Genomic DNA, 24832 nt, shown 5'->3' with positions numbered 1-24832 from the left:
TTTAAAGAACATCTTTTTTCCCTTAAAAACACTTTAAAAACAAAACATTTCTTGTGGTGTTTCTCATTTTAGAAAAGAGTTTGTGGTTTTTTTCTTTCACACTAGCATAAGCAGACACAAACACATTGTGTAATGTGACAGATGCTGTTCAGCATTATCCTCCTCAAATAAAATGTGCAGGTATTGGGGAACATCTAGCTCACGTCTGTTCGCAGCGAGAACTCTCAAGGATGGACACTGTAGAGCAAGTAATGTAGGCTTGCCAATTTGCATTTATTTAAGGAGTGAGGAAGTATCAAGATGCGCATTTCAAGGAATGGATGGGGAAAACGGAATTCGGCAGTTGGAAACAGAATTTCCTTGTCAAAGATTAATTACATTGGTAGCAAAGAAAGGCATAGCGCGAGCTATTTCTTTATAGAAATTAAATGCAACTGTTTGCATCAAATTCAAACCACATTGTTAGCAGAAGGGAAAAATGGAAAATTCTGGAGCCTCGCAACAAAAAACAGCAAGGAGCAATAAGTAAACACAATTCATTGATCATTCGATAGGCAAACCTTTACGATCAGCACAACAAATAGTATAGAATAGTATAAAAATTGCAGTGCTTAATATTTGGAATTCAACTAGATAATGCTGAACAAAGCTTTGGTACCGCTGAAGAAACATCTCACAAGTGAAGAAAAACAATTGATAAGGGAAGGAGATGGTTCAAACAGGAAAAACAGCCTTTGTATTTAACAGAAGAGGGGCGGGATGTCTCAGAGTAAGAAGACGCGCCACCTGGTGTCCATTGATGGAAAAAAATCATGCAGACAACTGATAGTTTATGTGTTGGAGCATGCGCAAAGACGAAAGGCAGCCTGGGATACTTTTAGCAGTCGAGGAGGAGCTGTCTGCCTGAACTGTAGTTTAGTGCGCTTGCGCAATACCGGTCCATCCCTCCATGTACACTGAGAGCTAAATGCGCGTGCGCACCAGAGGCTCCATTCTTACCAAGCCCAAGCTGCAGCTTTATCAGCAACACTGGGGCGGAGAAGAGCATCAGCCATGCATTGCAGTAGCAGCAGCAGCAGAAATAACAACGGCAGTAGCGGCGGCAGCAGGAATTAGGCGCATCTGCTGCTCCCACTCATCTGAATGCCTCTTTTAGGACGTGCAAGAGTCCAGATCCCTTTGCGCCCACCTCCAGTGTTAAAACCACCGCCGGGTAATCTTCCGCCCCTCCTTGCACTGTCATGTTGCATGCACTTTCTGCATGGGGAGGGGGAGGGGGGCTGGAGGGGGAGGGGAAAGCAGGGAGGAGGGCGCCTGGAGTGGGAGGGAGCATTGTTTGGAGTGATCCATGAGCTTCAGGACTGGGTGGATGGCTAACGGGATTGGAGACAAGGGGTTGTGTTTGGGTGAAGGCATTTGAGGGGGTGGGCCGGGCAAGTGGTTTCCTTCGGGACCTTGGCTCTCCTGCCCTTTTTATTTTTCAAAGGTCGCATGTTGATTCTTTCCCACATGCATGGTAGGGTTAGCTCTTGAAGCGCCGGCACAATGAACGAACATGGTGGGGACACTTTTCAGGAAAGTGAACTGCCTGGGGGAATTTTCCTGTTCTGGCCTCCATCCTTTTGCTCATGGAAATGATTGGTAGCCGAACAAAGCAAATGCAGAAGGGTAGTGCAGCGCGGGAGAAGGGGCTGGGTTACTTATTGAGGCTTCTGTGAATTTGTGTATGTGGTGAGAATATAAACTGACACTCAGAGAAAAGAAATCCCAGGTAAATGCAGCGTTCGTTTCCTATCTCTACATCTCCCTATTGTGCTTCAATCTGAGTTTAGTGTGGCTGGGTGTGCTGACATACATTGAGTCTTTCTGCCTTACTTTTGGGTTTCTTTAATTAGCTACCTTTTGGAGATATATTTGATTCAGTTTTCTTAGATTTGTTGACATCTTCATCCTTTGTGACTGAGCAGTGTATACATCTAGACAATGTGAATAAATAAAACAATGCAGTAATCTGGGTATTTGTATACATTTATAAAACAGATGCAGCTAATACTTTGGGTTTAGGGTCAATCCTATGAATTTCATCCTCAGAATGGTGTTATTTTCAATGATGTGGTTATTAATGGTACTTAAATGCAGCAGGATGTTTCTGTTATCACTCTTGATTTGTGGAAAGGTGGTTGGGTTCTCTCTGTCGCCTTTTGGATTTGTGCTGTTTCGTTTGAAACTCATAGCGAAATGGTATCACTTACTTGCTTTTTCAGAAAATCATTTTTAGATATCTTTTGCTATGCATTTATTGTTGGAGATCCAGCTGTTTCTCAAGAAGATAGTACTTCTGTTGCAGAGAAACTGGCTTTGCCCAGTACTCAAGCCTCAGTGTTCCTTCTAAAAGTAAAAATTTAAAGAGTTTTTTTAATATCATATGGTACATGCATTAATGGCCAAACTCCAACATAAAGTTCACAGTTCTATGCTTAACTAAACCTCTTTCCTCCCCTATACTACTCACCCTATGCAACATTTATGTCCTTAGTCAGTTGCATATAAGGAATCTTTAATTTGGCAGTAGGCATATATTTCATATACATGTGGCTTTTATGTTGAGATTCTGTAGATATATAATGATTGTGCATTATTTTAATGTAATCTCTTGTAAATGTTTTCAGTGTTTTTAAAAATCCTTTAAAAAAACTGAGTCCTTCCCTGAAGTGCCACTCAGGTGGCAAGAACAAGAGAGACTACCTTCTACTGTGTCCTGCCATTTTACTGTAACATTTTGTTCTTCAGGGTGGCTTAAATTTTTAGAATGTTGTGCTTTTCTCTCTGCAGTGGATTCCTCCCCCCCCCTTTTAAAGTAAGGAACATCATTTTCTGGCTGCTGGGCTAGCCTCCTCTCCATAGCAAAACCATCCTTTTCCGGTACGTGCGGACTATATAAAATACTGTTGTCTCTGTGTTGAGATGTGCAGAACTATCTTGCAACTCAGGCCTGTCCAACTTTAGGCCTATATCTGCTCTCTGACTGTTTGTGGACTCCAGGGGAATTCCAAAAATTATTGTTTGTGGTACATAGGGGCCATCAACGGATTTGGCACATGTGTTGGTTTACTCCTTCTTTCTGCAAATAAAGATGTATAAGTCAAGTTGATGCCAGTTCATCCATTCTGCCACAGCCACTCAGCTAATGCTGTGCAGCTCATTTGCATTTGAGATTTCCTCTGCTGGGCTTTTGGGTGCATGAAAGTTTTCTGTGCTATTGCTGTCTGTTGCTGAGTTTGTGTGAGAGTGGGGAGAGTAGTGGTGGGAGAGAAAATGAGAGAGCTGTAGAAAAGATGGATGGGCCTATGGAAAATTTTGCTGTATTGAGGCCAGGTCTTATAAGCATATTGTTTAACTGTTAAAGCTCAGCTATGTTTCAGAGTCTTGGGATAAAGACAAAAAGAAACTGGTGTGGCAGGCCAAGTGATATAATTAGGTCTCGGATTAATTTTTCTTTGAGCTCCTTGAATCTCACTTTGAGGATGGAAGAGGGAGTAACTGGGAGCTGGAGGGGGCTGGAGTCCTCCGTGGCAGGAAAGAAGCTCCCAAGCAGACAACGTGCCTTTTTTTCTTGTTCACTTGCCAGCCTGAGGGGGAAATGGGGGACAGGGAATAACAGATGAAGGTTCAAAAAGTCCTGTGGAAAAAGAGAGGGAAAATAGCAGAGTAATAGAGGGTGATAACAGAAATGGAGGGTGTCAAAGAGATAAGGAGAAAGTTATAAGAGAGAAAGAGGACTGAAAGATGGAAGTTCAGAAAGACTTGAATGAGGCACAGTAAATTGAAAAACACTGGGATACGAAGAGGTACTTGCTGTGAGGTACAGGGGAGTGCTGTAGGAAAGTGAGAAAGGGAGGGAAAATTAGTAGAGTAGGTGTATATGGAACTGTAATAGTACTGAGAGGGATGAGAATATATGCTACAGTGTGCAAAGGGGAAAGTTCACAGAATTAACCAAATCTTGTTTGTAATTGTAACTCATTCCCTGTTATAATAACATACTTTGTAAATTCCTCTGAGCGGTCATTAAGTTGTCCTAGAGGGTAGTATATAAATCAGTTGTTGTTGTTGTTATCATCATCATCATCATCTTTCCCTGTTAATATCTTTCTCTATATATCTTTTAAATAATTAATTCCTGAGTTGAAAAAAAATGTAAGTGTGACCTTTGGAGTGAGTTGTATACTTGTCATTTATACCTCACTTTTCTCCCCAATGGGAACCCAAAGCAGCCCCCTGTACTTTTACCATAAATATTAAAAAGTATTTTGGCTTTTAAGACTGGATTCTGAACCTCAAAATACAGCATTCGTCAGCTTGCCATGACCAGTGAGTGATCATGTTTTGGGATATATTAGAACTTAGTAGCTCTCCTCATTGTGGAGATATCTGGATCTTAAGCAAATCCAACTGATTTAAATGGAGTTCACTTCTAAGAAATGAATTTAGGATTGCTCTTTCTGTTTTTTGGAAGGCTAGTGTGACAAAATCATTCCTTTGCAGCCCTCTCCTAAGATGCAGGTGCATCACTGACAACTGTGTAGTGGCAGCAGGTGTGTGTGAGTGAAATATATGAAATAGACACCCTTCAACAAATGCAAACCCATTGAATTTAAGCCTATAGCAAGCTATAGGTCATAGAGTAGCATGCTACTGCTGCATCGAAGCAGATAGATCCAGAAGAGTCCTGTCCCTTTAATAGAGGTTTAATGAGATGTTATTTACCTCTATGCCATGAAAAACTTCAGCTACCCATTTCCACACATCAACTCTCTGTTTAATGGAAAGAACCAGGGCTTTTTTTTTGAGCGGGAATGCTCCGGAACGGTGTTCTGGCAGCTCTTGAATCTGCCTATATAATTCCTTTCTCCTTCGGTCCCACGGGCTCTGCACTTCCGGAAGTGACATCATCACGCATTTCTGTGAGTGTGTGTGTGCTTCGCATGTGCACATGTGATAATAGAGAGTTCCACCACCTCTTTTCCCAGAAAAAAAAGCCCTGGAAAGAACATTTTTCTTTCTTTGCTTTTTGGCAACCCTGGTTAGACATGTTGTAGGCTCATCAGACAACTGGCACTGTCCTGGGAAAGGAGCACTTCCTGATCTCTGCCCCTCTTGCTTGGCTGCTTGCACAAGGGCAGTAATGAGTAGTGTTCTGGTCTGACAACAAGAAGCAAGTGACCCTCAGAGTTCTGTGCATTGTGCTCAGGCAGGGTCTGTGGTGCCTGCCTCCACACAGTAGCACCCAGCAGTATTTGAGCAGCTGATTTGTGGGGGATTTGCAGTGGAACAGGGTTTGCATGCCGGGGCTGCTTCCTGGATTTCTGATCCTGCAAGACAATAGGTACCATGTGTGTCTGGCCAACAATAACATAGATCAGAATGCAGTGGCTGGTAGTTACCACAGTTTGTGATTGTGCTTCCTTTGTTCCATCAGCAGGGGAAAGGGAGGACACCAAGGTAGCAGGGTAACTCACATAGCAACATGGTGCTGAAGTGCTAGTATATTGGCCACTGTGAGCTCCCCCCAGCACTCTACACATTTACTGCTAGCAGCTGTTGTGGGGGTTAGAACAGTCCAGGCAATACATAGAAGGGGTACAGCAAGGCAGAGTGAGATGGTTTCAGGAGTTCCAGCTCGGGCTGCAACTCTTCCTTCCCCTTGCCTATGAGGGGTGCATTGTCCTCACACCCTCTGTTGGGAGAGCAGAGTGTCGCTTTTTGTGTCTGTGTCATTAGATGGAGTAGAGGTAAAGGTTCTGAGCAGTATTGAATGTATGCAACAATCCTTCTTCTTTCCCTTGGCTGTTCATGCTCAGTGGACCTTGTTATGCAAAGTGCCCTTTTCCCATGGTGCCCATCAACAGTGCACTCCCCACCACATGCGTTCTGTGTGTAACTTGAGACCCAAGTGATACAGACACATCTCACACATACCCCTATCATTTCTCTTGGGATTTTTACTTGTATGAGCCTTGGTGAGATGTTTGAAAGATCCACAGGGATTTTCAGTGGCATAATGTTGTTCTGGCTTCAGGGGTATGCCTAGGGCTATAGAGGCTTAGGGAATGCCTGTGTTACTGCCTGATTTTTTTTTCTGGCTCTGGCATTAGTGTGATACTGGTGGGGCTTGCTACCCATATCTTTGAGATGTATCAACATAAGGGTTATCTGCCATCCGGAGCCCTTTGGAGACAAGATTTAGGACTGCACTGCAGATTACTTACAATTAAGAGGAAATTTGTTTGCCTGAGAAATTTACTGATGCTGGTTGCATGGTTTCTAGCTTTTTAGAATTTATATAAATATTGCCAGTATAACTTTAATATTAGTTAAAACCTGCATTTCTCCTGTATAATTTTGTAGTCATGCTGTATCCTGCTGAATTCCTGAATGCGGAAATAAAGGAGCTGGAGCCAGTAGTCATAAAAGAAAATTAATTGAAATTTATGAGGACCTATAAGGTATCTGTGCAGTGAGATCTTCTGCATGTTGATGCAGAAGTAAGTCTCACCATAGTCACTGAGGCTTGCTATTAGGTAAGTCTGTGACTGAGTGCATGTTTTACTGTGCTTTAAGATTTGTTGTGGTATAAGTTTTTGTGAACTGCAGACCACTTCCTCAGAGCTGTGTTCTAGTCTGTGAAGCCACCATAAATCTGTTGGTCTTTAAAGTGCCACAACTCCCATCTTTTTGTTAGCCTCTGTGTGGTTGACACACTGTGACTAGGACTTGAGAAGTGATGACACTCTCCGAGTATTGAAAGAGAATTGCTAGTCTACTTTCAATCATTCCAGTGCACCATGAGGGCGTTCTTTTTCTTTTTGGCTCCAGGAAGAGTATTTTGTGTGCATGACACCTCCTCCTCCTCACAAAGGATTGTGGACTTCTTTTGCTGTAACTCAGCTCTTAGGTTTTCCCCCTAAGATGCTCTAATAAAGCATTTTCTTCAGTCATTTGCTTTTGGCTTATTGCATTGCTTTCATTGCTAACTTAGTGGATAACCTGGCAAACCACTCTGACAGCTAGAGCTGTGGTCTTCAGCCCCACTGGTTGATACCCTCAGGTGGGTTGTGTGCAGAGTACTCACCTTCCCCCCCCCCACCATTGGCTACTGCTGTTGGGGAGGTCCAGGGTGCTGGTGTGCCTGTGTAGAGAGCAAGGGTGCCTCGCCTTTCTGTTTGTACACCCTGTCAGAGGAGTATCGGGTGGTGAGGCAAGTTCATGCAACAGTGGAGAGGATTCTTTGTGGGTCTGACTCTTGGCTTATTTATTTGTTCATGTACTTTATTTTTTCACTGAAACTCAGGGCAGATTACACAGTGTATGTCAATGGAGTCAGTAGAATGGGACATCCAATAAGCAATGTAATAGGATTAGGGTGTGGAAATTAAAACCGAGAAAAATCTTGAACAAGACTGAAACAGACCATAAGTATTAAGATGACATATAAACAGTACAGAAGTTACATAGTAGGATAATACATATATCAGCACATAGTGCATAGTATACTCCGTGTGTATAGTCTATAGTCTCCTCCCTTTATTAAAGAATTCATCCGGAATCATGTTGTTATAATAAGCCCCTATTACCTTTCTAAAAATGCCCTCTTGAATAATTCAGCTTTGCATAGTTTGTGAAATGCCAATAGAGTGGAAGCCTTCATAACCTGAACAGACAGGCCATTCTGTGAGATGAGGGCAACATCAGAGAATGCACATGTGCAGTCAGTTGTTAATCTTGCTCATTTTCAGGATGGCGCCTGTAGAAAGCCCTGATCAGATGAGCAAAGCTATTGTGGTGGAACATAGAGGTAGAGGTAGTCCCGCAGATTTGAAGTTCCAAGGTCACAAAGAGCTTGGTATGTGATAGCTAATACCTTGAATTGAACTTGATAACTGATGGGCAGCCAATGGAGTGACTGCAGAATGACGCTAAATATGCATGCTCTGCCTGTCTCCTAATAATAACCAAGCAATGGCATTCTGCACTAACTGGCATTCTGCATCCAAGATGACTTTGAGGGGAGATGTATGTAGACTGCTACAGGAGCCTAGTCTTGATATTTGGTGTAGTGGTTAAGGGCACAGGACTCTAATCTGGAGAACCAGGTTTGATTCCTCACTCCTCCACTTGAAGCCAGCTGGGTGACCTTGGGTCAGTCACAGCTTCTAGCTCTCTCAGTCCCACCCACCTCACAGGTGTTTTGTTGTGGGGATAATAATAGCATACTTTGTAAACCGCTCTGAGTGGGTGATAAGTCATCCTGAAGAGCAATATATAAATCAAATATTGTTGTTTTTGTTGAGGCATGGATTCAGTGGCCAGATTGGTCATGTCAAGTTAGGGGACCACCTTTCATTTCATTTTATTCCATTTATAGTCCACCCTCCTCGCAAGCTGGTTCAAGGCAGGTCACTACAGTAATAAATCACACAAAGTTAAAATACACATCAAACAAGGATAAATATAAAATCAGTAAGTAAAAAAGGCATTGACATCAGATCCAAAAAGGCTGTAGTAAATCATAAATTGCAGGCAGTAAGATAGATCTACTAGTCACAGCTGGACAGGCATAACATGGCAGAGGATGGGTGGAACATGGGTAGGAAGGACATGGCAGTCAGGAACGAGAGATCATCGACACCTCAGCCAATAGCCCAGTGGAACATCTCCATCTTACATGTCCTGTGGAACTCTAACAAATCCCACAAGACCCCGAGCTCCACTGGGAGAGTGTTCCACCCAGCTGGTGCCAGAGCCGAAAAAGTTTTGACCTTGACTGAGACTAGGCGAAGGTCCCTTGGGCTGGGGACACCAGCAACTGCTTATCTCCAGAGCGCAAGGCCCTCCGAGGGACATATTGGGAGAGGCAGTCCTACAGGCATGTTGGTCCCAGTCTGTTAGGATAAAGTTGGTAGGAAGTGGTTTAATTAACTTGCTTCTCCAGCTGTTGACCAGGTCAGCAAAGGTCACATGACCCTATCAAAAGTGGGAAGCACAATGTCCTTTAAGATCTCTGCCTTCCCAGCCAACACAATGTTTGTCTTGTCAGGATTTAGTTTCAGTTTGTTCACTTTTAGTCATTTAATTACAGCATACAGGCAGAAGTTCAGGATCTCTACCACATCACCAGGAGATTTGGATAAGGAGATACGTTGATGATACTCACCTTTATATTGATGACAGCCAACTCCAAAATTACGCTTGCTTTACATAAGGCTGAATACAGTGGGCAATAGGACTGGGTCCTCTGGACCCTCACAGGACAGATCCGGCACTGATCTGTAATGAGAACCCTTTGAGTCTGGTCTGCGAGGAATAATATGGACCACTCCAGAGTACATCCCTGATGCCTACTTCTGTCTCCAAATGTTTAAATAGTAACAATGGCATGCTTATATACTGCCCTTCTGGACAGATTAGTGCCACACTCAGAGCAGTGAACAAAGTCAGTGTTATTATTAACCCCACAATACAACTGGAGAGGTGGGGCTTAGAGGAGTGGCTTACCCAACCTACCTGTAGGATTCATGGCAGTAGTGGGAGTCAAACTAGCAGAGTGCTGATTTGTGTTTCAGCCACTTAACCACTATGCTACAAGAGCTAAAAAAAAGTTAACTGCATTAAAGGCTGCAGATAACTCCAGTAGGAGCAATGAAAAGTATGACCTTGGTTTAGGTTCTGATGGAGGCCATCAACCAAAGCCACTAGGGCTGCCTCTGTCCCATAGTTTGGTTTGAAGCCAGACTAAAAAGGGTCCTAATGATAATTTCCTAATACTTGGCTTGCATTTCATACACCTCACTGCCTTGGCCTTCTAGTCGCAGCCCTGGCCTTAACCTGGTGAGTCCATAACTCAGTGTCTCCTCTTCCTGTTATAGTTCAGTGGGTCCTAGTTCTAGAAAGTTGAAAATCAGTAAGCTTGAGGAGCTAAACTCTCTTTTTGAGAACTGCTCCTGTGATAAGACTTGGGTTGGTTGTGAAGGGGTGGCATATGGAGTTTGTGTTAATACAGAAACCTGTATCTGCCTCGAGTCTTGTCAGTTAGCCAAAGTATATTTACATCACTGAAATGTTATGGCGAAACCTAGAGAAATGGATGAAGTGGAATTTGGAAGGCAGAACTAGGTTTTTTGGTTCTTCTTTTTGGCCACAGTCCTGTCTCTGATCTTGCTTTTATGATTCAGCATTTCAGATGGTACCTTGTTCCAGCAGTTCCCATATGTGAGGTGACAGAGGCTTATGTGTGAGAGACAAGAATAAATTTGAATCTTGAGCCCATGACATTTCCTGGAAGGATAATTGCTTGGCATGTTTTCTTGTAAATTGAATTGTAGTTCTTAAAATCTGACGATAGTTGGTGGATTTATGCTTGGATAAACTCTTCGCCTTAGTATGGTCTGCATTCTCACTCTGCTGGTAGTAGTCTGGAGAGTTCAGGGGTGTTTTGTTATGGCACACTGTCACGCCTTGTACTCTTTACTCATTAATACATTTAGCTATTGCCTCTAGTGGTTCTGTTCTTATAATTAATAATATAGGTGAGAGCCTATCCCCGTTTCTGCCAGTGCCCATAAGCATACTTTGGAAGGGATGCAAAACTTTAACCTTTTTGTCTGGCAAAGACATTACAGGGTCCAAAGTATTGACTAACTTGATTTACGTATCAGCAGTCTTGAATGTGCATCATCGATCACTCTTAGAGCATATTATTCCATTTGAGATACAGTCATCATGAAAAAGCAATTGTGTGCCTTTGTAACAGAGTTGGCACACCCATTAGGCTACCAAGCAGCTTCCTGGAGGGCAAAATTAATCAGGCACTCTACATATAAGTTAGGTATCATATGCTGACAGGATATTGGCTGATTTCCCTCCTCTCCCCTTTCCCCTCCCTGTCGTGATGATTATGTTACTGTGCTGTGTTTCCCCACCGTGCATGGTGGTGAAATGCAGCACAGCAACGCCATCCAATAGGGGTGTGCCCCCTGTTTCATTGCTTACAGTTGTGTGTTGCTGTTTCTGCCATGTGGTGGAAAAGCCAGAGAGGCACATGCTAAGAGTCAGGATACTGCTAAGGGGGAAAGGTAGCTAATTCCTGCTGCAGGCAGCCATTGATGGATCTGCACGCACACACACATACGGCCCAGATTCCTCCCACCCCAAATCACCATCTCTGCTCCAGAACAATTATGTTTGATGTATAAGATGGGGGAATTCTTATGTTATCTAAATAGGGGTACATGTGTGGGACCATAGAGTTCAGAGTGTCCCTTTTGCGTGTGAGACCAAACTCATATATTCAGTATATTCAAGACAGTTACCTAAATCGGGGCCAAACAGGCTGGTGTATACCAGGGTCTCAGCATGGGACAACGCACAGAAAAAGAAAGCAGTTCATTGAAGAAAAAGAAAAGGGTAGCCTGTTCAGCTAGATGCTGTTTAAGTGAACAAAAATGCGTCGAGTTGATTACACATGTTCTTTTGCATTGCCATTTGTACGCTGGTATATGCCAAACATATTTAAAATCTGTTTTATCTCGTATGATGGATTGCTCTGACTCGCTCAAGGTCTATAGACTGTTGAACGATTCCTTTTCTGATGTCACCAAGAAGGTGGCTAAGTTTCTCCATTCCGCTTTGAAGTTGCGTCAAAGGATATCACAGAAATAAGTTACAATTGTATTTATGTATTTGTAATGTAGTATTCTTTTAATTTTTCTTTTTGTAAGTGGATAACCTGAATTGTTGATATATGCCAATAAAGGCGAACTTGTTGAAAAAGAAAAGGTTTTTATTTCCCTAACTGGGATACAGGTCTAAGAAGGAAGAGGCAACAAACTATTGCAAGCAACAAGAGAGAGAGCCCACCAATAAACCTTCATAAGCCTGTGAGCCTGAGTTGTTTTCCAAGGAAGACTTGGAAGGAAAAGGAAAAGACTTGGAAAAGTTAGGCAAGCTAGTGGTGCTGGGAGCAGAGGGGAGAAAGAAAACACGAACCTGATCCTGAAGAGAGAGAGAGAGAAAATGTGCAAGAGTCCAGTCCAGGAGCAGGTGATGAAATGCCAGTCTGGGAATGATGTTCCAGGGTTCAAAGGAGGAGAAAGCTCAGTGATTTCAGCTGGAGTAAAGAAGTAAATCAAACCATGAGGTTGGGGTAACAAGTAGGATCCAGAAACCAGCTACAAAAGTTTGGGGGCTGAGGATGGCTTTTATGCAACTTTATGGTTATGGCCAGAAAATAGGGGAGAAAATATGTGAGAAAGTACTGGGAAAAGTCACCCTGGGGTGATTAGGTTACCAACCCAGAACAACTGCTTGGGTAGATGTTTGCTTGATGGTTCACCAAGGCTCTTGATGAAGTTATGCTGGGGAGTGGAGGAAGTATGGCAAATCTGGGATACTTGTTTATTGTCATGCATACCCGGGTCTGAATGGGCCCTTGATTAATGTTTCTGTAAACTTCCAGACAGATGGTCTACCCCCAACTAAGAGTTCCTCTGGGGCAGACTGTATCTAGTCTCAGAAACCTCCGTTTGATAATTAAACTGAATCTTTTACTGAGGTCTCTGGTAGGTTAGCCAGAGAGGCTTCTGAAAGGGGAACTATCTGGGATCCCTGTGGGGGAGCCCGTTAGTGGGGTAGCAGCAGTGCCTGCTGGCTTGAACGCATGCACATGAAGGTGCCTTATCCTGAATCAGACCACTGTTCTGTCAAAGCCAGTATTGTCTTTTTTGATTGTTAGTGACTTCCTAGGATACGAAGTGGAGGTCTTTCACATCACCGGATCCTTTTAACTGAATCCTCTGGGACCTTCTGCTCGCAAAAGAGACGCTCTATCACTGAGCCAAGGCCTTTTCCTGCTCAGGTGCTCAAGCTGATGCCCCCATCTCCCATTGAGGCTATTGTTGCAAGGCAGACCATGCAAGAATGAAATGTCCAAATTTGAGCATGCACAAATAAGGAAGGGGGCGGGGCGGTGTCCATTAGTCCTGTCTTGGATCCAATAAGTGCTCATTTGTCAGGAAAGTGTGTGTGAGTATCAGATCTTCCTGGGAGAGAAAGAACTTAATCACTGTCATGCATACCTCCCTCCACATGGTTGATATGCCTAATCATCTTTAGTTATCAATTAGAAATCAATTCATACTGATTTCAGTGGGGAGCAACAGAGAGGCAGGAAACATTGTTTCAAACTGGCCTCTCTCTGTAATATCTGCAAATGCTTACCTTTTCCATTGCTTGAATGTTTTAAGTATAAACATATCCCCTATAGATGCACCCTCTGTGCTCTGACTCATAAAAACTTACATTGAAATAAACGTTAGTCTTTAGGGTGCCACTGGACTTCAGTTTAATTTTATTGCCACAAAATAACACTGTTACCCCTCTGGAATGGTAAGTCCCCCTGTATTCAGTGGTGCTTGCCCTCACGAAGGGTTCATCTCAAGTGTTATTGCTCACATATTTCTGTCCGTTGCACTTGTGATCCGGACTAAAAGGAGGAACATTCTCCAGGGATTTCAGTACGTCAGTATTATGGAGGAAGAAAGGAGCTGTGATCTTGTAGAAATGGTGCATGGATAGCAGTAACAATTACTTCAGATTGATTAACCATAAAATGGAGTGGGAGCTTGTATATGAAGACTGTCAAGCACTTCCTTTTTCTCCTGTTACAGTGATTTGTGGACTTCTAAACTGTGTTCTTCTGTACATGGCTTAATTTTGTAGCAGTGTTTTGTTTATAGCAATGGGACGTTATTTAAATTCCTACCGTGCTGGGTTTTTGTTTTGTTCTTTGTTTCACTGGATTGTTGGAACAGGGATAGTAGACATAGTCATGCTAATAGCTTTCCAGTAAAAGTCCTCTGGTGTTCACAGTTGATCAACTGGTGTTCTGAATTAAACTGTTGCAAGAACATATTGAACAAGCCCATGTTGAACAAGCTAAGGTGTTAGAACTTGTGCTGGAATTCATTGAGGCTCCTGCGTGTGTGTTTGCGTTTCCTGGAGAAGGCTGGGGGATGCTGGGAGGAGGTTATCAGTGGAATCCTATGCAGAGTTACTCCAGTCTAAACCAATTAAAATCAACGAGTTTAGAGTAACCCTTCAGGGGGTTGCGCTGTTGGTATGGCAGCTGAAAACGCCACTGCTGGGTAAGGTGGTTTTAGCTGTACATGGCTTTGTTCTATGCAATTGCTGATGCTCGTGAATAATCTATTAGCCAGGTTATATGATTTAAAAGTTTCTTGCTGGATCAAAATGCAGATTTGAGTTCGATAACTTGAATTATATTGACCTCTAAAGACCAAAATGTTTCATTGCAGTAAGACTAATTACCTTATTGTAACATTAACTTGATGAGGAGACTCTTCGTTATTTCATGAGCTAATGTTGTGCTGTGCAGCATATAACTTCTTTTTTATTTGGCTGGGGCAGGAATTGTTGTACTCCCCCCATTTTTGTCAAATACCTTCAGCTGGTTTAGTTTTGGGATGCTCCTTATATCTCATTTCCTGTGGCTGAAATTTAATTACTTCAGCACCATAGCAAAATGATCATATTGGGGAAACAGCTGGCAGTCTCACTCATGAGTTGCTGTTGGCTATGTAAGCAAAGGCCACACATTCTCATTTACTACAACTGTGTATCCTGTCTGGTATTAGAGACAAGGGGATCAACTGCTAGTTTTTGTATTTTCAATGGCCGGCTTCCATTTTTTGTTTCTGTCTCCCAGCAAGCCAGGGTGATACCAGCTAGATCTGCCTTTGCCCTTCAAAGTCAGCTAAGCGTCAGCCACCCTTCAGGGGACAGAGACAGGGGCTTTAACATGATGGCCTGATGGGTCTTTTTCTTTTCTTAGTCCCTTTTCCGTCTTTTGTCTCTAAGCATCCAGCCTGCTGAAGAGTTTTGGAGAACCTGAAAGTTTGCACACTGATTTTTTTGAGGGGGGGGAGGGGTTCATTTTGGCTGGTCTTGATAAAAGGTATTGCTTTTTGGTTTGAGATCATTCATTACTGTAATAGTCATACTGTTGCCCATAGTTTTAGAAGGAGGCTTTTAGATTTTAAAAGACAAGTCTCAGATATTGGTAGTCATGGGAACATAGTGAATATTAGGCTTATATTCAGCATTTCTATTTTTTGGGTTATGAAGCTAGCATCTCTTCACATTAACAGTTTTTACAACAAATTCATATTAACCGAGTCTCTATGATAGTATCTCCAGGCCCCAGTAGTTCCATTTACAGATGCATAATGAAGCCATATTTCCCTGTGGGAAAGTCAGGGAGGGAATGAAGGAAATGAACTGTTGTTCTTGGTGTGACTCTTTAATGACGAACAAACTATTGTGGTAGAGAAGAGGCTTTAAATATATATTTTTAAATTCCACCTTTTCACATAAAAGCACAGAACAGGATAGGTACCCGCTCTTGCAACTCTAGAAAGTAGGTTAGCCTGAGAGGGAGTAACTTGTCACCCAGTGAACTTCATGGCTAAGTGAGGATTTGAATCTGTATCTCCCTATTTGAACAGCAACATTTTATCCTCTGCGCCTGGCTTAGAAAACTTTGTAGATGGAACAAGTCAGGCCAGGGACTTGTTAAGCAAAATGTGAATCTGCTGTTAATTATGTGTGGCTATTACTAGGGGTCAACAAAATCATAGATACAGATAGATCTAGGCGTACTGCTGACTGGTACACAGTTTGTGTGATGGCACAGGTGATAACTAATGTTTATAGAAACAATAAGATTGTGCGGCACTTTAAAGAATAACATATTTATTGGGGCATAAGACTTTGAGATTATAATCCAGTTTGCCAAATGCTGACAAAAGTGCTGTATATCTAAATAAATGTAGGGATAGCCCTGTCTAACTCCTAGAAGGGGAGGTGAAACTGATAGAGCCTTCTGGAGGTGAAGAGGAAATTAACAAACCCTCTGAGTAGCCCTATTCTTTGCTGGCTCTGTAGAGAGGGGAAATTGACAGAGCCTTCCGATCTGTCTTTAAAAATTTAGCTTCCTGGCTAACATTGCGACTCCCTTCACGTGCGCGTCCTAGTGTCATTCGTCTCTTGTAGTTTAGCTCTGAGACTCCATTGAAACCAGTAGAACTTCCAAGTAAACTCACAGAAAATGTTATAAAGCTGCAATGTAAACATATCAAAATCAGGTAGCTGTGGTGATTGACTATAACAGAAATTCATGTGGACTTTAAAATAATACCTTTATGGGACAAAAAAGCTAGTAGCACTATACAAGCAGTCATATTGTAACCCTCAAAGCAGCCCTGGGTTATAAGATATGGTTTTTTATCACCTCCATGACTTCTGAGGCCATATGGTGTTTGAAATTGTAGGAGAGACTCCATGTATGATATTAAAACTGAAAAAACAATATCAGGTACAGGCAATCAGGGTACAGCAATTAGTTCAGAGTGACTATGATTAACAATCAAGGTTTGGAGAAGACTAATCTGCCTCCGAGGACCATCCAGGAATCTGTTTTACAATGCAGAAGTTATACGGAAACTAATCACAAGTAGATCCAGGGCCATCAGCCATCTCTTGATCTTTGTTAACAGACACTAATCAGGATTGCCACTCAGATAATTCAGTCATCATGCTTAAGTCATCCCATCTCCTTCCCGGCTTCAACTGATACATCTTTCTCTGTCTCTTCTTCCTTACAACCATTTTTGGAATTCAGCCCCTTAACTAACACACCCTCTTTTGTTTTAATGAACATATCTTCTTCTTTCATATGACCAAATATGGGCATTTATTTATTTACTTCATTTATACTCTGCCTTTCTCCCCATTGGGGACCCAAAGCAGCTTACATCATTCTCCTGTCCTCCTCTTAATCCCACAACAACTCTGTGACGTAGGTTAGGCCGAGTTTGTCTGACTGTTCCAAGTTCACCCAATGAGCTTCCATGGCATAATGGGGATTTGGGTCTCCCAGATCTTAGTCTGACACTTTAAAGAGTACACTGCAGTGGCTCTTATCCTATGCTTCTCCTCTTATCCTATGCTTTCCTTGTTACCTTTACAAAAAACACAAAATGCCACTAATGGGATTTTACCTTTTATCTCTTCCCCCCTCCCCCCATCTCTGTCTGTATGTGCAGACACTGTACAACTCATAACCACAACAAGGTAGGTTCTGACTTCCTGGACCAGCCTGAGGGAGGAATTACCGGGACAGCTTCCACCAGCTTTCTTCTGATTTGCTTGTTTTTGCTAGTTTCATACATGCTGATATGAGTTTTATTTGCCATGTAGTTATTTGCAGTTAAGCTATTCCCCAAACTTAATATTTTATATTGCTTTTTCAATCTACCTGCATTTTCCTGCTTTTCATTCTGTTGATTTTACATGATTCTATAAAGATTAAAATGTGTCACTCTTACTGTCTGCCATCCAAGTGGCTCCCAAGTTTTCACTCCTTTCAGACACTGGCAAAAGATCTCCTGACTCATAAATCTGGGAGTCCATGTGTGAACAGTTTGCATGTGTATTCTGAGCATGTCTGGTAACAACGTTCACAAAACTTTTTTTCATCCTGGTTGTCCAAGAAAAATAACAGAGGGGAATAGATTGTTTTGAGTTGGCGACTATTTAATGTTTCTCAAGTATATTTAAGGGGTTTCTGAACTGTCTTTGTGACTAAAGTGGTTTTTAAGACACATGCAGGCTTCCTCTGTAGCCTGTTTAAATAGGGTTTGAACCTAAAGAAAAAATTTAATGAGAAAGGACTTTTTATAGTTTGAGCAAAATGCATACTGTGTAAAATAGCAGACCAAACAAACACATTCCACAAACCAACCAGTAAAATGTTTGAAAAGTTGGAAACAAAATTAAAACAATGATAAGGAGAAAGGGAGAAATTAAGTGTTTGTATGCTCAAATCTGTTGTATCTAGTAATCCAGATGGCTAGAATAGTCACCTGTGCTGCTTAGCTTCCAAGATGTTTCTTCAGAATGTTTTTGAGGATTTATTCATGCATTCTAGTGAAGAATAGAGCCTGGGAGCTTCTCTCTTCTGCTCAGTGTTCCAGTCAGGTTCTTATATTTCATCTATCACACTGGTATCTAAGGACCTGTTTAGTTGCCTAGCAGCTTTATGGTGTTTAGGTTATTGTCAGCCTGTCAGACTAATATGTGAACAGCCCACAAAGTCATCTTTTAAGCCTCTTAAATGACCTGTTTACAATGCAGTCATTGCCCACTAGAGATGTCAGAAGAGTATGCAGAAATTTGCTAGTTCCCATTATTTTAAGTGGCATTTTAGAGATGTTATCATAGGTTTAAGGGCCTCAGAGTTTGTCACAGCCTTTATACTAGTGCAGCCAAACCCATGCAAGCTTCTAGTATTCTGTATTATATTTGGTTTGCCTGTTTATCTGTTTCTGGCAAGGGGAGATATTAGTGGAAGCTTACTGTATCAGAAGCACAAAGGTATTTCTTTATCCTTATGGTTTGTTCAAGCACGAATTTGAGGCAATAAATAATGCTCAGAAGCTAGAATCTCGCTTTGCTGAGCAGATAGGACATCATTAGCATTATAGTTTAGCTTACATGCTTGACATGTAATTATTTAGATCAATATACCCCACTTTCCCCCCCTGTGGGGTTCCAAAGTAAATTCTCTCCTCCATTTTATCCTTGTAACAACAACCTTGTGAAGTAGGTTAGACTGAGAGTGGCCAGCCCAAGGTTACCCATAGAGAGGATTCCAACCTGGGTCTCAGACCTAGTCAGGCACTCAAACCACTACTATACCATGCTCAGAGGGGAAATGGCAAGTTGCAGTGCTGTTTGAGTTCTGGCTGCAAACTTCCTTGTAGTCTATGCCCTTTTCCACCCTTCCCCTCAGTACAGTTAAGGTTGAAAGGGATTAGTTTATTAATACTTATACAACCAATACTTAACATGTTGGGGTTTAAGCTCTGAGAGCAATGCATTTTCAGTGACTGATTGGGTCTCATGGCTGTGTTGACAGTGCCAGGCTGCCAGCAGTGGATGGATGCTAAGTGCCATGTCACCCAAAGGTCACTTTAGTAGTATTTCTGTGCCTGGAAATCCAGAGTTAAATCCTGAACAACCCTGAATTTCTGCTGGATGCATTGCCATAGGGTCAATGACTTTCTCTTTAGTGTGGTGTTAATTTGCCGTTCTTCATTTAATTTTTCCAAATGGTTTGAATGTTGTTTTCTGTGTCTTCTAGTGTTTGTTTGGTCTGCGTACAAATAGGGGTTATAAAAAAATCAGTAAGGCAGTGGTTGAGTATGTATGACTAAACTGTCTAATTTCAACTCACCTCTTTATATAATAAAAAACTCTGCTCCAAATAACTTCTGGTGAGAATTATGTGTTGAAGTTGCAGCTTGGGGGTCATAATGAAAATTTACTGCTTAAAAAAAATCCCTTCAAAGAGATGATTGTGGACATGTGCAAAGTGTCTGTGGATGCCTGAAAGGCAGATGACTCTGAATGTAAGACAATCCCTCTTAAAAAAAAAGCTTAATTACTTTACATAACTTTACATAATAAGACTTGCATTACTGTATATAACTAACTTCTATAAGACAGCCTTTATCTTTTTTGACAACACACGTGGGGGAAAAATGAGTCTTCCCTTCAGATAAACAGGGTATGATCAAAAAGTGGGCTGGGGAAATCTATCAACAGGGTTGCCAGGATGCGGTCCAGAGAATTCCTCTTTGCCTTCACATCTGCTGCTGAGCTGGAAGACAGCTGTATGTCTCTCCACCACTGTCTTGTCCAGTATCTGTTCACCCCACCAGCTGAGATAAGGTTTATTGCACGGCAAGTGAGAGAATGTGTCTTAGTTATTACCCAAACTGTTGCTGGGAAAGTCCTTGGGTTGCAAGTTGCCACCTTAACCAACAATTGGACTACCTTTTAAAATATTGTTGGTGAGTGTGCATAAGGGTGATATGTCTCTAGAGTTCTCTGTATTTCTACTCATTGTATGGTCTGATGTTTTTTTATAGTATAAAACATCTTACTTACAAGTGCAGCTGTTGAGTTCTGCGTAAATGAATCAAAGCTATGGTTACTGAACAGGTAGAAAAATTTATGTTGCAGATCTGTTTAATTCCTTGGTTTAAATGTAAGTTCTGTTTCCATCCATCTTTTCGGAAGGCAGTAATGTGAAGCTTCTTTGCTGTTATTCATATTGTAGGTTAGATGTCAGATACACCTTGCAGATTTCCTGAATTGGTGACGTCCAGAAACAAATAACTAGTGCAGATCTGATATGAGTAAATGCTACAGATGGGGGTCATTATAAAGAGCCCCCGTAAAAGATTTTCTCCTCCCCCCAATAGCTAACTTTTGTAATAATTGCCATGTGCATGTTACATTGCTGATAGCTGTGTGACTTTCAAATGCAGATGTTTAGTTTTAATACATTGTTCAGACAGGAAAACATGGATTTTGAAATACTGTATTACAGTCTTCAAGAATTAACATGGCCAAAGATGTTGGTGAGAGAAAGCAAAAATACCTATAGAAAAGAACAATAAAATAGCTTTGTTGGGTTGGGATGCCATGTCATCTGGATGCAGTATTTAGAAAGCCATAAATCTGTCCTGGTGAATTTGCTGCTTCTAGAGAAAGCTGGAGGAAGCTTCCCCTGAATCTGCTGAGTTATTAAGAAAAATAAAGATGTAAATGCAGCAGTCAAAATATTAATACATTCCTGGATCCCCTGGAGGTTTTATCTCGTTTGGGTCTTTTTTGTTTCTAAAGTGTCTGAATAACTGCAGCATCTCTGCATAAATAAAGTAGACCATTTTCTGTTGAAAACATGTGATGCATGTTAAAGAGTGAATAATTTGTCACAAGAGGCCATTTGAAAACCAGGTTTGTTTAAAATCTTTGCATAACATAAAGATACATATATAGGCTTGGAGCCACCAAAGCAATTCCATGGGCAAAAGGATTTCTGCTTATGAACAGTGACTTTTTTTGCCTCCTGCTGAAACCAAAAATAGCTCCAGATTTTTTCGGGGGGAAAGTCTTTTGGGCTGCAGCGGAAAGGGAGAGGCAAGGAAGTCACACTTCATGGGTGAAAATTCTTCCACTCTTGGAATTGCTCTGTTGTATGCCAGCCAGTAGTTATTTTCTTCATTCTTCAATAGTTTTGAAATAAATTCTTGTACTCAAATGACATTGTAATTACACACACACACACACACACACACACACACACACACACACACACACACACACACACACATATATACATATACATATACATATACATTTATGATAAGACAGAATACTTGGTGTTTTTTCACTACTCTTCACACCAAAATTGTACAATAGACATTTACTATTGTTCTCATTCTTACAATTCATAGAAGTGATTGTGGGCCTGTCCTGGTAGTTCATAGTGATTCAGAAAGGAGAATTTCTTTTGTTTAGAGATAGGTTATCTCTATCATTTTAGTTACACTAGAGTAAAACACCCCAGCTTGGCTAATTGTAATTTTTTTCTGGATTAATTTAATAGGCATGACACTATTAGCTGTATTCTGGTATCCTTTCTTTTTAGGAAAGGTTACCTTACCTCTTTTCCAGTGCACAATTTCTGAGAAGCACTTAAGAGATGCTAGAAATAGGTGGTCAGAAAAAGCCTTTCTACTTGATGTCCCATGTCTAAGTCATGGCTAATAAGTAATTTAAAGTGATTATAGCCCAGACAAGTCTGATCTTGTCAGGTTTCAGAAGCTAAGCAGAGTTGGCCTTGGTTAGTAATTAGATGGGAGACCTCCAAGGAAGAACAGGGTGGCTATGCAGAGGCATGTAATGACAAATCACCTCTGTTAGTCTCTTGCCTTGAAACCCCTAGTAGGGATTGCCATAACTTGGCTATGACTTCATGTCACTTTCTACCAACAAAGTGAATATTGGCATAAAGGGAAGGACCAGGGCTTTTTTTTATGAGAAAAGAAGTGGTGGAACTCAGGACCACACAATGACGTCACTTTGGGTCAGCTGGAACAAGGGGGGAGTTTTTTAAAGTTTAAATCGCCCTCGGTGAAAATGGTCACATGGTTGGCGGTCCCGCCTCCTGATCTCCAGACAGATAGGAGTTTAGATTGCCCTCCATGCCAGCGGAGCAGAAGGCAGTCTACACCCCCCTCTGTCTGGAGATCAGGGGGTGGGGCTGCCGGCCATGTGACCATTTTCAAGAGGTGTTGGGACTCCATTCCACCGGGTTCCAGCTAAAAAAAAGTCCTGGGAAGGACCATGGCTCAATAGCAGAGCATCTGCTTGGCTTGCAGACGGTCCCAGGTTCAATCCCCAGTGTGTCCAGTTCAAAAGGTCAGTTTGTAGGTGATGTGAAAGAGTTCTGTCTGAGACCCTGGAGAACCACTGCCAGTCTGAGTAGACAGTACTGACCTTGATGGACCAAAGGTCTAATTCAGTATAAGGCAGTTTCATATATCCATGTGTCAAAGCAATGATCTAATCAATATTTATTTTATTATTTACTTGTTTATATCATTTATAGTCTGCCTTTCTCACTGAGATTCAAAGCAGATTGCACAGTGTGAGTTTAGTACAGTCAATTTCAAGGACATTTTCATAAAAAATGCCATAGGATAAATAAACACAATTTAACAAAGACATAGCATTAGTAAGAATCCAATACAGAGTTGAAGAAATGTTGAGATAGAACATAAGCAATTCTAGGGCTGACATTAGCCCACATGAAACACAAGCAGTTCATAGGAGCACATATTTAAGATAACAGGTAGTACGTAAGGCAACATAGTGGTGAAATCTGTGGTCCTTAACTCATTAGTGAAACGTCTGAGAGCCCCTCCCTACAATATAAAAGCCTTTTTGAATAATTTGGTTTTGCATCATTTGTGGAAAGGTAGGAGAGGGGGGAGCTCTCCTGACCTCGTCAGGCAGGCCATCCACAGGGTAGGGGCCACCCCTGAGAAAGCCTGTGTACAGGTATCTAATTCTTGACATGGCCACATCTGTGGGTACCTAAATTCAAAGACTGCGGTCATGAACTATCAAAGACAGATCATTCTACAAACCTGAGAAAAACCCCAAGCTTGTAGAAAAATCTGAAAACTAAAAATAAATAAATAGGGGGTTTGACACTCCCCACACACAAATAACAGAAGTAGTTCCTGTAGTTTTAAGAAATGAATGCATTCAATGGTTATTGTTAGGCAGCTGCAACAGTAGTACTAGCCTTGGTTTCTGAGGTAAAAGGGAAGGGAAGGGCACTTTCCAGAGCTGTTTTGGCCTTTGAAGGAAGACTCAGCGAGGCCAGGCTCAGCAGCAGCCACCAGCTGAGTTGAACAACTCACCTAGGCCTGCTTGCTTGCTGCTGTATAAGGGTTACCAGGTCCCCTTAACTTCCCATCCAGGGGGGACCTGGCACTTACCTGTGTGTCCTTCTGGCGCACGTCCTCTTGGCAGGTGTGATGACATCACTTCCAAAAGTGATGTCATTGTGCCTGGTGGCAGGCATACTCCCTCCCTCCAATTTTGGCCAATTTCAACCCCCTGTGAAGGGTGGGAGTATGCCTGCAGCTAGGTGCGGTGATATCACTACCAGAAGTGACTTGTGATCTATCATGGTAATCTGTGAAGTTTTGGAGAAAGATTAGAGAATGTTAAATTCTTCTGAAGCATAGCTATTATAGTTACCAAAGTTTTAAGTATTTAACTGTTTATATGGCAGTGTTTGGCTGTTTGAATGCCAACTCTACTAGGAACCTGAAGCGAAGAGATGTAGAGTTATTTTAGTAAAAGCAGCAGCTACCTAAATATCCTTGCATTTTAAGGCGTTTGCATGCTTAATTCTAACTTCGGTATCATTTTGATGTGTTATTGAGTTGCTCCTGAATTAAGCGCAAATTCCTTGTTATTTCCTGGTGTAAGAAACAACATGGGTAATGGGTCTTCGTTAGAGGTAGAGCTCATTCTGTGTACCTCGTGCCTTACTGTAGGGAGGAAATGCAGACTTTTGCTCTATTTCCCCTCTTCCCAGTTCCTTCTGTTTGCCAGATTGGTGTAAGAAGGCTATTGGATGAAGAGTGGGGTAGCGAAATGTTGCCAGGGATGGTGTGGATGAGATGCCAGATGGACACTTCTAATCCAGAAGGTATGGCTTCGTTTGGGGCATCATCACCATGTGGACTGAGCCTGGATCTGAAGGTGGTAATCCAAGCAGCACGGACTGAGTGAGCGAGCAAACACATAGTTGCCCCAGTGTGACTGTACCTTAAGTCATGCTAGAAGTAATAATAACATTGTTACAGGTACTTGGAACCTTAAACTAAAGATTCTCAGTGACTGAAGAGTAAAATAATTACTGTTTGGATTATTCTGTCGTACTTTAATGAAGAAATTGTAGGATCTGTATCACCAGAATAAATCAAGTGCTCTGTCTTTCAACCAGACTGATAAGAGTAATAATGAGGACAGATTCATTGCAGCCTTAACTGACTTGATGCAAACCATTGTGACAGTTAGCTGAACTTAATACTGCAGAAAGAGTAATGATGATTGATCATTGGACCTAAGATCCTTGCATAAGAATCTGATAGAGTCAGAATCCATTGGACAGGCAATTTCCTCTCTCGTTCCCGGTATTCTTGTTGTTGAATATGTATCTGAATTTGATACTGTACTTGTTGTGTCCTTTCAAGCATAGCTGATGAACAGTATAAACCAACATTCATTGAGGAAACTTATTTTCAAATTACTTGGCATG

At 41.7% G+C, this 24832-nt stretch overlaps 1 protein-coding gene across 1 annotated transcript in view; it reads left to right on the top strand.

Annotated features, from left to right (window-relative positions):
- Window positions 1–1040: 1040 nt before the first annotated feature.
- Window positions 1041–24832, top strand: part of CLASP1 (cytoplasmic linker associated protein 1) — a 252409-nt gene continuing 228617 nt past the window's right edge. The window contains exon 1 of the mRNA XM_054969847.1: window positions 1041–1213. The gene's annotated coding sequence lies outside the window, so the exon portion shown is untranslated. The remainder of the gene's footprint in view (window positions 1214–24832) is intronic.

This window comes from Eublepharis macularius, chromosome 2, assembly GCF_028583425.1.
Source record: "Eublepharis macularius isolate TG4126 chromosome 2, MPM_Emac_v1.0, whole genome shotgun sequence".
NCBI lineage: Eukaryota > Metazoa > Chordata > Lepidosauria > Squamata > Eublepharidae > Eublepharis > Eublepharis macularius.
Note: the sequence above shows the minus strand (reverse complement) of the source record. Positions and strands in the feature narration are given on the sequence as shown.